The 14539-nt window shown below is 43.9% G+C and overlaps 1 protein-coding gene and 1 long non-coding RNA gene across 3 annotated transcripts in view; one reads left to right on the forward strand and one right to left on the reverse strand.

The window, feature by feature from the left end:
• tmem245 (transmembrane protein 245) overlaps window positions 1-14539 on the reverse strand; it is a 65733-nt gene that overhangs the window by 39117 nt on the left and 12077 nt on the right. The gene's annotated exons all lie outside the window — the stretch shown is intronic.
• On the forward strand, window positions 1938-2377 carry LOC115373311 (uncharacterized). Its single transcript, XR_003929524.1, has 3 exons — window positions 1938-1967; window positions 2109-2202; window positions 2321-2377. It is a non-coding gene; the product is annotated as an uncharacterized LOC115373311 (long non-coding RNA).

Consider the following 14539-nt stretch of genomic DNA (forward strand, 5'->3'; position numbering starts at 1 on the left):
TATATGTTGTTGAGCTGAGTGTGTGTGGCTTGTGTGCATTCAAAAAGCAGGTGTAGAGTGTCATAGCTGGGCTAGTGTGTGGTGTAATAACATTTTGAGAGGAAGAATTTTTTGCTGTGTGGAAAAAGGAAAGTTATTTGTTTTGGTGATAAATGGTTGCATGTGTTTTTTTGTGTAGGTTTATATCAGGTTTTATTTGCATGGAAGTGTTTTGATATATGCAGTTCAGTTGAGTGTGTGTGGCTTTTGTGTGCATTCAAAGAGCAAATAGTTGTGTCATAGGCATAGCTGTCAGTGGTTGGTCCAATATGATTGTAAGAGAAGATCTTCCTTGTGTGACAAAGGGAAATTATTTGATTCAATATTGATAACTGTAATAGTTTTTTTTTTTTTTTTTTCATGCGGGCGTGTGTGTCCTTTGCTGTGTGCATGAACCATAGTTTGATGTATTTAGTTGGTTGTGTCTGTGTCCACCGGTATGGCTAAGCTGTGAGATGTTGTGTCAGCCACTTTCTGTGTAATGAGGAAGCAAATAATGTAATTAGGATGCCAGTTTGCTGGTTTATTATAATTTTGAGAGGAAAAGGTTTTCTTCAGATGTGTCTCTGTTTTGAGCAGCACAGTTGTGTTGTTGGCCATTTTCTTTCTGTTACTTGAACACAATATGGATGCTGGTTTGTGTCTTAAGCATCTTATAGAGAGAAAGACCTTATTTAAAATTAAAACCTAAAAAATTGCTACAGCTAAATGTATTCAGGATGCTTTCAGTAACTTTCTGTTCAATTAAATGGTGTTTTTCTATTAGACAAGTAATGTTGTTTAAATCAAACAATATGTTTCATTTAATTTACAGATATTGATATCGATTGGCTGTGAGATCTGGTGTTGTTGAGAGCGAGAGACCTGTGAGCGACCTGCGAGCGACCTGCGAGTGACCTGCGAGCTACATCTGCGATCCCTTGATCCAGGACAAGTTTACACAGACATATTGATTCAATTTAAAAACAAACACATAACTAATTGTTAATCAACACACATAGTTTTACTTCTTTGACACACAGACACACACAGACAGACAGACAGACACACACACACACACACACACACACACACTCTGCTAAGGTAAGTTGAAATATTTATGTATTTGAAGGCTGACCTTGTCTGGGAAAGCATTGTTTGTGAGTATGATTGGCACAGATTCACTTGGATTTTTAAAGTTTCTTTGAACTTTGGAGGAAATTTTATTTATTTATTTATTTTTTGTCTGTTTGTTTTTCATTTTTAGATGCCCCGTGCCAAGTCCCACCGGCGGGCCCAGGCCCTGAAGCAGAGGATGGCGCAGCCGCTGCCATGGATCCCCCAGCCGCCTGTCCCCGAGTTCGTTGCTCGTAAGTATCAAACAGTTTGTTTATTTTTTTTTAATGTTTAACTGATGCATTTTGAATGTTGTGTGAAGAAGTACGAATTTTGTGTCATCATCCTTAACTTTGTTGTCAACCACACAGGGCGCGGTACAGGGTACCGCCATCGCGTGCGGAGATGGCCGACTTCGAAGCTGACCCAGCGGAGCTTCAAGTTGGTCACTCCTGCCCAGAAGCCGGACCAGAAGGTATTAGTTTTTCTTTTTCAGAAACCCAGTGCTGGTCGTAAGAAGTCGGTGTCTATGTTCTAAAGCCGTGTCTCTGTCGTTGCAGATGGTGTTCGTCGTGGGAGACTCCCACCTGCGGGCCATGGTGGATGGGATCGTCGCGATGCCGGAGGTACCTCTGTGTTTTTCTTTTCTCTCTGTTCCAGGTGCGCATGCAGCAGAGCTGAGGACGGAGGTGTCCCACGCCGCTCTCCCCTGGACCCCGGACGTGGTGTGTGTGCTCGCCCCGAGCAACAACCTGACAGCCAGCAGGAACATCGGAGAGGCGTCGCTGGACTTCGGTGCTCTCCTGGCTACAGTTTGCAACCGCTGGGCGAAGGTGTGTTTAATTTGCAGTTGGCAGTATTTGTTTTGTCCTGTGCTGTCACAGTAAGCGTGTGTTTTCACATGTGCTTTTTTAGAAACCTAAATGTGATTCTAAACATGATTTTTGTGTGTGTGTGTGTGTGTGTGTGTGTAGGTGTTCGTGCTGGACTTCCCTCCACGCTTGAACATCGAGCCTGGCCTGCAGGAGCTGTTCCGCCAGGAGTTCCGCCGTGTCGCAGCACGCATGGGTACGTCTTAGTTTTGATCATCAGTTTGATTATAACTGACGTATCGTGAACCTAACCTCATATGTTTTACATGTGTATTTATTACCAGAATGTATAATATTTCTCACTTTTGTGGCAGGTCTCCCATACGTGTCTGTGGCAGAGCACCTCCCTCTGGACCGTTTGGAGCTGTGGAGCCGTGACGGTGTAAGTACAGCATACTTTGTTGTTGTGACATCACACATGGAGGAGTTGAAGGTTTCCATTTTCGATACACAAGTTGAGCGCAATGTGTTCTGCGTTTCACTGTTTTCCAGGTGCACCTCAGCGACAGCGACGGAACGCCGATCCTCGTCCAGGCCCTGTGGGATGCCGCGGTCCGCCAGCTGACTCCTCCTCCTCCTCCTCCTCCTCCCTCGGTGCCCCCCCGGACATCGCCTCGTGCCAGGGTCTCCCCCGTGCTGGTTGTGACAGGACACAGCCCCGCGCCCCGCCACCGTGACCCACTGGAGTGGACCGTCGTCGGACAGGAGGGCAAGGTAATGTGTTTGAGTCATTTTCTGGCTGTACATTTGTGCATCTTTTCTGGTTTTACGCCTTTATTTTGTGTGTATGTGTTTTTTTTTTTTTTTTTTTTTTTTTTTTTTAATAGTGACAATTTTTTTTTTTGTGGTTTTTAAGATTCGAGCATCTCCGGTGCAAGAGTCTGTCCTCCCGTCCAACCCCGTCTGGTTCAGCGGCGACATCCTGGAGGCCATGGAGAGGGTTTCGCCATCCTCGGACAGCGACGTCACTGCCCTTCTGCCAGCTGGCCAGGTAAACTGCCTGAGAATTATATTTATATATTAAGAAGTAATCCATATTAGTTCTGACTTTAAGGTGTTTCTGTTAAGTTATAAAATGTTAAATGGGTTTGCCTCTGATGTTTCCCCTTGTCTCTGTGTGAGTGTGTGTGTGAATGGTTGTGAGTTTTTCCGAGTGCGTGCTGTGTCTTTTTGAGCCAGGTCATCATGGTGCTGGTGGTTGTGTGGCTCCGGTCCCAGGCTGCTCCAGTGCATGTGGCTCCCCTCGGCATCCGCATTCCTCATCCACCAACTGTTTTTACATTTTTTTCCTTTATATTATACATATAGATCTTTTATTGTGTTTTTTTTTTTTTCTGTGCTTGCAAAGTCTATTGTACGTGTGTATGTCCTGGACAAAATTGAATTTAAGACTGCATTTAACAAGGTTTGTTTTCCTTCTTTTAGACTTCCCGTGTGAGGCGTTCGCCGAAAGGTGTTGCCACAAGGCGTAGAGGAGGAAAGCGGCAGGTTGGTATCATATTTAGTATGTGACCTATGTGGATTGTTTTTGTCGTATTTTGATAACACGTGCAGAACCCGAATGAATGAGTGCATTATTGAAATGAGTCTTTTGTCTTCCCCTATCTTTTTTAGGTGCTGGCAACACCTTCACCTGCCCGTGTCACCGTGCCTGCCTCCGGGCCCAGACCAGCGGTGCAGCAGGTTTGTCTTTGTTTATTTATATATATTATGTGAATTATTATTATGACAGGTAACAGGGAAATGGTTCTCCTGTGATTTAGTGAAACTTTGTTTGATTTTTTTTTTTTTTTGTGTCTTGTGTCAGGTGGAGGCGACAGCCCAGGAGTCGTCCAGCGTGGTGCCAGGGGTGGTCGTCGTCCGGGAGGAGGTTGCCGCAGCGTGCCCGGCCGTCCCGGAGGTACAGCAAAGTACTTTTTATAACGTGCAGAACCCGAGTGAATGAGTGCATTATGTAAATGAGGCTTTTTTTCTTCCCCATCTTTATTAGGTGCCGGCGAGACCTTCACCAGCCCGTGGGACCGTGTCCGCCTCCGGGCCCAGACCAGCGGTGCAGCAGGTTTGTCTTTGTTTAAATATAATATGTGAGTTAGCATTGAGAGGTAGCAGGAAAATGGTTCTCCCGTTTTCATATTTGTCTGTTGTGTACATTCTGTTTTATCTAGTTATTCTCAATTGCACTCGGTATTATTTACACTGTTTATTCAGTTGTTTACACTGTTTAGTCTGTTGTTTACATTCTGTTTCATCTAGTTACTCTCAATTGCACTCATTATTATTTAGCTCTTGTTTTTTAGCACTAGTTATATAGACCATATCGCACTAGTTATATAGACTATATTTAATTTTTAAACGGTCCCACAATTCCATCTCTGCTGTAATCCGGAAGCCAAGCAACGACATTTCATTGCCAAAATCTCACTGCTGTGTTTTTTTTTTTTTTTTTTTTTTTTTTATCAGGTGGAGGCGACAGCCCAGGAGTCGGCCAGCGAGGTGCCGGGGGTGGTCGTCGGTCGGGAGGAGGTCGCCGCAGCGGGCCCTGCTGTCCCAGAGGAGCGACAGAAGATCTTCAAAGCTAAGGCTGTTTTTGTTCCTTCTGTTTGTGTTAGAGATGTTAAGTCAGAGTCTAGCGCTAATGCTGTGGCAACAGGGTCTAACATAGATAGCAGCAGGATTAGGCTAGCTAAAGTTGTGCGCGGGTCGTTTCATCAGGGAAATGCCCGATTTGCGTATGCAGGTGTGCAGTGTATGGCTATAGCTTTGGTCAGCTTAGCCAAACACACAGTGAGGAGCGCGTTCTCGTGGGACAGGCTGGATCTGGATCGCGCGTTGGTTGAAGGTGATGAGTTGTACACGAGTTTGCGTGACCTCAACATCTTCAGCCATGTGTCTAATCTGCTGTCTGTGCCAGATTTGCCACAACAGCTGGAGTTAGACGGACAGTTGTTTAGGTTCGGTTTTGGTGACACGGTGTTAGGCGAAGTAGGCGTGACCGAAGGTGAATACATCGATTTCGGTGTATTCATCAGCTTGCGTAATGGACTGGAGAGAATCTTCAGTCAATACACCACATGTCTTTTGACAATGTGCGGAAACACCACTGCCATCGTGCGTGAGGGTGGACGGTTCGCTGTGGTCGACAGTCACTCACGCAGTAACACTGGCTTGTTGCACCACAATGGTACAAGCGTGGTTCTGCATTTCGCATGTCTCGACGACCTGCACCACTACATCTGTCGTTTGGCCGACAGTCTCCGTTCGAGGGAGAAGCTCTTTGAGCTGTGTGGTGTGACGGTCAGCACAGGTGCAAGTCCAGCGCGGTCTGGTGTGTCTGTGGAGAGTCTCATCACTGAGATGAGTGCTGCTCCAGCACCAGAGTCTAGTGTGCTCACTGAGGCTGGGAGAAAAAGTGAGGTGTCTGCAGGCGTTTGTGTGCCTGAGTGTGGTGTCAGCATTGCCGCAAGTCCGGCACTGTCTGGCATTTCTGTGTTGACTTTCTCCAGCGAGGTGAGCAGCGGTTCAGCGGCAGAACAAACAGTGGCTGATGGCAGAAAGCGCGTCATTTCTTCCGACACTTGTATGTCGAAGAAATCCAAGAGTTTCGATGTCCGAGAGGTCAATTTGGACGTCGAATTTGTTAACGAGGTGAGAAGTGAAGAGCTGGTCTTCCATCCCCTCGGCTTAGATGTTTGTCGTGCTTTATGCACAAAGTTGAACGTCGATTGCGTGAAGGTTGTTAGTCCGGTAGCCACAGAGGAGGGGTTTTTAGGTGTTCCTTGTAGCAAAGAGAGGATTGTGGCCGATGGGAACTGCTTCTTCAGAGCCATCTCTCAGGCTGTGAGTGGTTCTCAGAAGCACCATCGTAGGATTAGGTTAGCTGTGTGTAAAGAGTTAGAAAGGAACACGGCTAGATATCAGAGTCTTTTGAGAAGTGAGTACTCCTCTGTGTTAGGGTATATTGAGCAGTCCAGGATGAGACGTGTCGGCAGTTGGGCCACAGAGGTGGAAATCCAGGCGACAGCTGATTGGTTAGGCGTTAGTGTGTTTACGTTCCATGACGGACGTTGGATAAAGTATAGCTGCAGTAGTAGGCATTTGTCAGCGGAGTGTATTTACTTAGAGAATGTCATGGGACAGCATTTTGAGAATGTGGTTTGTGTATTTAAGCCTGGACTGCAGAGTTGCTTTGGGTATTGTAAAATTAGTGAAGTCACAGGTTACAGCATTAGGCCTAGAATGATGGATGTTGTAGATGGTGGCAACACAGCGGTTAGGTATGATGTCGTAGGTTCTGTTGTAGGTGTACAGGATAGTGTCAAGGACGTGGAGGCTGCTAGGGAGTTAGTGTCAGGTAGAAAGTCTCTGTCCAAGTATCTGAAGAGGAAGCAAAGGATGCAGGAAAAGTTTAATATGCCGCTTAGGGAGAAACGGCAGTTAACTATTAGGAAGATGTATAAGGAAAATGTGTTGTTTAGGGAGAAGGCTAGGTTGTGCAGTGTAGAAAAGTATTCTAAGAATTTGCCCCACAGAGAAAGGGTTAGACAGATGAGTATTAGTAAATACAGAGAAAGCAGTGAGCATAGGGAGAGAGTTAAGGGCAATATTTTGGTCAAATATAGGGATAGCAAAGAATACAGGGAGAGAGTTAAGGCCACAGGTTCGGCCAAATATAGGGACAGCATTCAGCACAGGGAGAAAGTTGTAGAAAGTATTAAGAGGAAGTATCATGATAGTGGAGAGTATAAAAAGAGAGTTATTTCGAGTGTTAGATTAGGCAGGAAGCAGAAGTTAGAGAAATCTAAAGATTTTGGTTTTGTTATGGATCAGTTTTTAGAAAAGGTCAGAGATGGACCTGATTTTGTGTGCTGTGTGTGTCATAGGTTGTTTTTTAGATATCAGGTGGTTAGTTGTGATAGGGAATCTTATAGGCAAAGTTCAGCGACAGCGGCTGTGGCAGATAGGTGTATAGGCCAGCAATATTTGCATAGGTGTAGTGGTGAGTGTGTTGCGCCGTGTTTGTTGGATTCAGCGCGTGGTCACTTGTGGATTTGTTACACGTGTGATCGTAAGCTTAGTTCAGGTGAGATGCCAGCTGAATGCTGGGTTAATAACTTGGAGCTTGATCCCATTCCTGCTGAACTGGGATCTTTGAATAGTTTAGAACAGCATCTTATTGCGTTACACATTCCATTCATGAAAATGTTGGCACTGCCTAAAGGCGGGCAGAATGGAGTACATGGACCAGTGACATGTGTTCCAGCCAACATTGTTCAGACTGTGAATGTGTTGCCTCGTTCGAGTATGGAAGGGTCTCTGCTTCAGGTTAAGCTGAAGCGGAAACTCACCTATAAAGGGCATTACGAGTACCAGTTTGTGGATACGTTGCGTGTAAGACAGGCGCTAGAGTACTTAAAGAGGACAAATGTTCACTATAGAGATATTGAATTTAATGAGCACTGGGTTAATGAGTTTGTTAGGGAGGAAGATAGGGAGAGGGAAGAGGCCGAGTCAGGCAGTGAGGATGAGGCTGAGGTTAGGTTAGGGCAGGTTACGGTTCAGAGTGAAATGTGTGAGCTAGCGGAATCAGCAGACATAGGACAGGATGAACTGTTACATGACAGACAACAGCACTGCATGTTTCAGGACACTTGTCTTATGCCTGTTGATATTGGTCAGGAAGCTTTAGATCAGTATTTTAAGGATATTTTGAACATTGCGCCTGCAGAAGGGAATAGTCCGGTAAGAATGCTTTCTGACCACACGAATGAGGCAAAGTGTTTTCCAGTTTTGTTTCCCACGGGCGGTAAGACATTCCATGATGGTCGGTGGCACGACTTGACGTTGGCGCGTTATCTTAATAATAGGATTATGCATGCCGATGGTCGTTTTGCGCGTAATGTAGAGTATATATTTTTTGCTCAGTACGTGTCGGAGTTGGACAAGGTAGTGTCCAGTGTTTCTGTTGCGTTGCGTAAGGGTAAAGGAGGTCAGAGGCCTCAGCGGATTAGTGAGGATGTGTTAGCAGATGCGGACGCCTTGAAGCAGTTGTTGGCGTGTGATGATGGGTTTAGGTTTCTTAAACCCATCAGAGGAACTCCGGCCTTCTGGCAGTCTGTCCAGAAGGACGTGATGGCTTGTGTGCGACAGTTAGGCATTCCGACGTGGTTTTGCTCGTTTTCGTCTGCGGATATGCGCTGGCAGAATCTTCTGACCAGCATCCTGAAACAGGAAGGCAGATCGCAGACGGTAGAGGATTTGGAGTGGGCTGATAGGTGCGCGTTGTTGCGACGTAATCCTGTGACCGCGGCGCGGATGTTTGACTACAGGTGGCATTGTTTTCTGAAAGAGGTTCTCATGTCTCCCTGTCAACCTATCGGTAAAATAATCGATTACTTTTATAGGGTAGAATTTCAACAAAGAGGCTCACCACATGTACACTGTTTATTTTGGATCGAGGGTGCTCCCCAAATTGATAAAAACACAGATGAGGAGGTAGTTGAGTTTATCGACCGTTACGTTACGTGTGAGCTACCCTCAGATGATGACACACTATTGGACACGGTGTCATCTGTTCAAACACATTCCAAACGACATTCAAAGTCATGCAGAAAACACAAAACGACATGTCGTTTCAATTTTCCAAAACCTGTTTCTGCGCGCACATTCATTTGTAGAATGCGGGAGTGCAAATGTGATAAGAACAAGAAGACAGGTGAGGCTGAATCTAATTCAGAAAACAAGCCAGCCTGTAAATGTTTTGAGGATAGGGATAGGATGCCTAAAGAGTTTGCACACAAAATTCTTGAGGCTGTTAAGAAAGCTGTGGAACGCGATGTGCCTCCTGCTAGTGTAGAGGATTTGTTTCATAGTTTGCGCATTAATCAGGAGATCTTTGAGTGTGCTTATAGGCGTTTAGAGAAGAAACATAAGGTAGTTTATAGGAGAGGGGTGAACGAGGTCTGGGTTAATCAATATAGTAAACAGTTGTTGAAGTGCTGGAACGCAAACATGGACATTAGCTTTGTCACCGACGCCTACGCAGTAGTAATATACATAATATCGTATATTACGAAAGCAGAGAGAGAAATTGGCCTCCTATTGACTAATGCCCAAAAAGAAGCAAAAAAACAAGGGAATCTCTCTGCTAAAGAAGCCCTGCGGAAGCTGGGCAGTGTATATTTACACAATAGGGATGTTTGTGCGCAGGAGGCGGTGTATAGGCTAACGAACATGCACCTTAGGGAGTGTTCCAGGAAGGTTGTGTTTGTGCCGACAGGCAGTAGAATAGTTAGAATGAGTTTGCCCCTCAGTGTGTTGAGGCAGATGGCGGCCTCCCGTGATCTTCGGGAGGAGGATATGTGGATGGTTAGTATTGTAGATAGATATAGAAATAGGCCTGATAGCGACGTTTTTGATAACATGTGTATGGCTACCTTTGCATCTGAGTATCGTGTTCTCAGCAAAAATGAGATGTCTCAAGACAGAATTGAACTGAAGAATGACTTAGGATTCATTCTTCGGAGAACACGCACTCAGTTTGCAGTGGTGCGATACATGCGTTTTAATTTGGATAGAGAGGAGGAGGCACATTTTCAGAGCCTGTTGCAGTTGTTTCTTCCTTATAGAACTGACTCAGACCTCAAACCTGATGGCTTTGAGCTGTTTGAGCAGTTCTATAACGATGGTGAGGTGATGTTTAGCGACGGCTCTGTACATTCGGTTAGTGATGTTGTTGACGCGAATAGGGCAAGGTTTGAGGTTAATTGTCCTCACCTTGAGTTAGCTCAGGAGATAGCTGCGCAGAATAACGGTGTAGATGAGGATGTTTGGGGTGAGCTTTGTCCTGAACAGGAAGCGGAACGCCTAGAAGGTTTAGAGGAGATGAGGCAGCAGCGGGAAGGTGAGATAGCTGAGGAGCAGCTAGTTGAATCGCTGGTGAATGTGCCGGACTTGATTGTTGGTGGCAGACAGGTAGCGCAGTTAGAGAGAAACAGGTCCATTTTATCTAGAACTGAGGGTTTGGCGCTTGTTAGGTCTCTGAATGAGACACAGCTTGCTGTTTTTTATAGGGTGAGACAGTGGTGTTTGCAGAAGGTGATGGGTAAAAACCCAGAGCCTCTGCGTGTATTTGTGACAGGTGGTGCAGGGACGGGGAAAAGTCATTTAATTAGGGCTATTCAGTATGAAGCAGCGCGGCTGCTGTCAACACTTTGTGATCAACCAGACGATATCTGTGTTTTGTTAACTGCTCCTACAGGAATAGCTGCATATAATTTGAATGCAGCGACAATTCATCACACATTGAGTATTGGCAAACAGGCTAGTTTACCTTACACCCCTCTGGGTGAAGATAAACTAAACTCTTTGCGCGCCAAATTAAGTCACCTCCAAATTTTAATTATAGATGAAATAAGTATGGTTAATCACAACCTGTTGGCTTATGTCCACGGTAGATTAAGGCAGATTGAACAGACAGGCGACTTTTCCCCGTTTGGTAATGTTAGTGTGATAGCTGTCGGGGACTTCTATCAGTTGCCTCCCGTTAAAGGGAAGCCTCTGTATAGTAGTCCTGTTGGTGTGGACCTGTGGTGTAATTTCAGCATCGTGGAGCTGAAAAAGATAGTTAGACAGAAGGATAGTGTTTTTGCAGAGATGCTTAATAGGTTAAGAGTGCGTTCCAGGGCCACCCCAATGTTAGATAGCGACGTTGAAATGTTGAAGATGCGCGAGACCGGCGAGGTGAGCTCAGCCTTGCATATCTTTGCGACGAATAGGCAAGTAAGTGAGCACAACCTAAATTATCTGTTTGACTGTTGTCCTGATTATGTCACCATTGAGGCGCAGGATTTTGTGACTAACAGGACAACAGGGAATTTGGAACGGATGCCCGGGCATCACGGCGTTGCGGCGGACACGTCTCTACCGGAGACTTTGTGTATAGCGAGAAATGCGCGCGTCATGTTGTGTAAGAACGTGGATGTTGCGGACGGCCTGGTCAATGGAGCATGTGGCACGGTTACTCAGGTAGTTTTTGGAGAGGATTCCACGTTTCCTCTCACTGTGTATGTTAGATTTGATGATGAGAAAATTGGTTCAGATAGGAGGAAAAACCGTGCACATGCAGCAGTAGAATGCCTGCAGTCTACTGCCATTGATCCAGAGGAGGATAGAGCTACTAAGCGTGGCGGTTTGCGTCGTCAGTTTCCTCTTAGGTTAGCGTGGGCTTGCACTGTTCACAAAGTGCAAGGACTCACTGTGGACGAGGCGGTAGTGTCCTTGAAGAGGGTGTTTGCACCGGGGCAGGCATATGTAGCGCTTAGTCGCGTTAGGGCCTTGTCTGGACTGATCATCGAGGATTTTACAGAGAGGGCAATTTATTGCAAGGACGCCATAAAGGAGGCCTTGGATAGCATGCCTCCATTTTTGATTGAGCAGCCAGAGCCTTCATTAAATACACACAGTTTCTCTGTGTATTTAATGAACGTTCAAAATTTAACTCGCCACCTGGTAGATTTGGTGTCTTGCACGCAGCATTTACAGCTTACCTGTATTGCTGTGACAGAAACGTGGCTCACTGCACAGTCTTCATTAGACGGTGTCCAAATTGAAGGTTACACTTTCCACAGTCGTCCTCGAGGCTTGTGTTACAGTAGCAGTAATCCTAAATTGTTAGAGCTAAAGAACCTAGAACATGGTGGAGTTGGTTTGTATAGTGTAGACAATTTGGACTGTGATATTCTGCAGGTGCCCGATTTGAATCTGGAGTGTTTGGTGTGCCTGTGCAACAAATTCAACATATTGTTGGCAGTAATTTATCGTCCACCGTGTTATCCAATTTCTTTATTCAAGCAAAATCTGGGGAAGTTACTTGATTGGTTAAATCCAATCAGTAACACAATTGTAATAATGGGGGATTTCAATGAGAACATTTTAAAAACATCATCAATTTGCAAATTCATGGGTGAAAAAGGTTTTAGTCAACATGTAACACAAGAGACTACAGAGAAGGGGACACTAATTGATCACGTTTATGTTAAAACAACACAGTATAATGTGAACTGTGCAGTCATGCCCACGTATTTTAGTGATCATGAAGGTGTTTTGTGTAGTTTTAGTGTTTACGATGATCAGGGGTTAGTTGTTGACTTGGAGGAGGTAGAGGGCCTCTTCGAGTCAGACGTGGATTTTGATGAGGGTTAGGTTGGTTTGTTTGGCAAAGGAGGCAAACAGTGAATTCACACGACCGGTGTAAATTCTTTGTTTGATGAGTCAAACGGAGCTACATTGCAGTGTCCCGGTGCAAATGTTAGTGTTGTTGCGTTTGTGTGTTGGTTCAGAGGAAACTGACTTGTAGTGTGTTGTGTTGTTCATGGTGTGTACATTGGCTACCACTATGAATGTTGTCTTTTTAGAGCCTGTCCCACTGAAATTGTATAGATTGTTATTTATTATTGTAGTTATTTATAGTATTTATATCGTGTATTTATTGGGATTTTAGGTTATGTATTTATGATGTGGAATTGCTGATTACGGTGAGATTTTAGATTTAGCAAATCATGTGTTCCAGGTGTAATTAGAGAAGTTTTAGTTGTGAGAATCATGTGTAGGGACCTAGTCATGTAATCATGTGTATCACAGGTGTTAGTATTTATGGATGTGTTAGTCTCTGTTTGCCACGTGTTAGCTGTTGGTCTCTGTTTAAAGTTTAAATGTGAAGAGTTCATTTGCAAAAACAGATAAAAGCCATTGTTAAAATGGATACACCGTTTCACTGATACTGCTTGGAGTACACACACACATACACACACACACACACACACAGACACACACACACACACACACACACACACACACACACACACAAAGCATGATTTAGGATAATAAACATTATGCCAGGCTAAGTAAACATATAAATAATAGAAATAAATATAAAGAAATTCAAAAAAGTTTAAAAAGGTTTAATAAACTCAAATGGGGATCTGTTTTTGCAAATGAGCTCTTCATGTATATCTGTTAAAATTTTAAATGTATGTCTGTTTAAAGTTTAAATGTATATCTGTTTAAAGTTGAAATGTATATAGTTCTGCATGTTTGAGTCCATGTCACCTTCATGTGTACTGTCTGTACACAAGAGGTTCACTTTCAATACTGAAGTGTTCCCTCTGGTGTGCATGAACTCAGAGCAAAACTGTTGTGGCACAACAAGGCACAGACTCCCCATTCTGTACGCCTGAGCTGCCACAACAGGACAGTTACTTATATAAAAAATAAATCCATCAGCAGTGGTCTGTTTTCCAGGTTTTCTGCTCCCATTTGTGTCCCCCATTCTTATCTTTTCTGTCTCCCTATGCCTCACCAACTTTACACAGTTGGGTGGCCCTGTCAACAAATTGTGGTTAGTTTAGTTAGTGTACTATGAGATGCTGTTGGTCAGTGATGTTTGCCTCAAAATGTTGTCTTTTTTTACTCGAAGGGGAACTTCCTGGTTGAAGATGCTACTGTGGTGCAGCGTCCCAAACTTCCCTACCTCCCAAGTGATGATGATGTCGCCTTGTAGCAAGTGGCATCGTGGGACAGAGAAAGCACATGTACTGTATCTATGTCCTGTCAAAGTAGTTCAGATGAACTTTAGTCTCAGTATTGTAGGTCTGGGACATGAGATGTATGAGGTAGTAGTTAAAAAAGTAATCCTATCTTAATTGTAGTTTGTTATCTGTGTTTACAACATCTATTGCACGTCTGTCCGTCCTGGGGAGGGATCCCTCCTCTGTTGCTCCCCTGAGGTTTCTTCCTATTTTTCTCCCTGTTAAAGGGGTTTTTTAGGGAGTTGTTCCTCATCCGATGTGAGGGTCTAAGGACAGAGGATGTTGTATTTTTCTGTAAAGCCCTTGGGGACAAATTTGTATTTGTGATTCTGGGCTATACAAATAAATCAAATTGAATTGAATTGGAATCCAGGCCTATGCTATTTTATTTTTCTTACATGAACAATACATGAAGTACAGCCATGATTTTTCTAAATGTTTGTCTTGACAGAATAAATAACTAAACTGTACTGAGAGAAAATGTCAGTGACTAAAAGTAAAATGCAATCATCAAAACATTTACATGTAAATGAAATTGAATTGAAAAATAAATTTTATATTCTAAACTACAAGATGTTGTCTGTCATATTATGAATAAAGGTCCTTTCAGTGTATTGTGAAAAACAAGTCTGTAGTAACATTACTTCTGCTTTACTGTGTAATGCAATATTATATAACGACATAGAAGGTTGTATGTATGAATTGTAATGGATTAAAACAGTATATTATTCACATGGGTAAAGAGATGACATGGAAATATGAGGAAATTATCCAGAATTGATGTTATCAAGAATGAAGAGATGACCAACAGAGGAGCTTATAATGTGTAAGTCATGAGTGTAATATTCCCTCAGCTGCATGTTACCCTGCCTGATGTGGAAACCTTTCTGTAATTCCCTTCTGAATCTTTCAAAGGTATGTTTGATTTGTAAGGACTTGTGCTTGAAA

Source organism: Myripristis murdjan, chromosome 16 (genome assembly GCF_902150065.1).
Source record: "Myripristis murdjan chromosome 16, fMyrMur1.1, whole genome shotgun sequence".
Lineage (NCBI taxonomy): Eukaryota > Metazoa > Chordata > Actinopteri > Holocentriformes > Holocentridae > Myripristis > Myripristis murdjan.